We start from the raw sequence: 711 nt of genomic DNA, 5'->3' as shown, positions 1-711 counted from the left end.
TCCTTGTTGCTGCTCCTCCTCTCTCTCTCTCCGCACCTAGCAGTGCAGCAGCCGGGACAAGGGGAAGGAGCAGCTCAACCCGGCTCCATCTCTCTCTGGATGAGCAGGTGGCGAGGGAAGCCGCCACAGCTAGCGGCGGTGCTGCACAGGAACGTCCACCTCCAGGTCTCCATCCTGTCTCAGATCCCTTTCCGTTTCAGTGTTGTTCTTTTTTCTCTTGGTGTGCGCTCTCCTGCATCTCGCGCGGCAGGGAGTGGTGGTGACTAGCATAGAAGGCGGAGGAGGTCATTGGAGCCGGCTTCCCTTCCGCTTTGGCTGCCAAGCTCCGCGCGTTGGTGAGTCCCTCTCTCTATCCCTCTACATCTCTCCCTCTCTCTGTCAGAGGGCAGCTACCAACCCCGAGGTGCAGGCGGCCATGGAAAAGCAGAAGATGCCACACCTAGCTTTCCCCCTTGCCTCCTGCCCTTTCTCTTCAGCTCATTTATTTACATGTGCAAATTCTCTTTTATCTATGCCTGCAAGGTGTTTGATGAAAGTTCAGTAAGGCTGTGAGGGAATACCAAACAAGAGAGGATCCAGTATCTGTAACATGCATCAGGTTGACACCAACTTCATGCATTTTGCTTCAAGATCATTGTTAATTTAATTCAAAATGTTTTCTCATTCTATTGGAAGATAGAAAGGATGGTTGTAGAAAGATAACTGTTCTAC

At 51.5% G+C, this 711-nt stretch overlaps 1 long non-coding RNA gene across 4 annotated transcripts in view; it reads left to right on the top strand.

Moving 5' to 3' along the window:
* Positions 1 to 6: 6 nt before the first annotated feature.
* Positions 7 to 711, top strand: part of LOC119346785 — a 3,703-nt gene continuing 2,998 nt past the window's right edge. For 2 of the 4 annotated variants that reach the window (XR_005167935.1, XR_005167932.1), the window contains exons 1-2: positions 7 to 335; positions 523 to 598. This is a non-coding gene — a long non-coding RNA (uncharacterized LOC119346785). Of the gene's footprint in view, positions 599 to 711 lie in introns of all 4 variants that reach the window. The other 2 variants (XR_005167934.1, XR_005167931.1) reach the window with 1 other exon arrangement.

The sequence above is a fragment of the Triticum dicoccoides genome, unplaced genomic scaffold (assembly GCF_002162155.2).
Source record: "Triticum dicoccoides isolate Atlit2015 ecotype Zavitan unplaced genomic scaffold, WEW_v2.0 scaffold50674, whole genome shotgun sequence".
In the NCBI taxonomy this organism is placed as follows: Eukaryota; Viridiplantae; Streptophyta; class Magnoliopsida; order Poales; family Poaceae; genus Triticum; species Triticum dicoccoides.
Note: the sequence above shows the minus strand (reverse complement) of the source record. Positions and strands in the feature narration are given on the sequence as shown.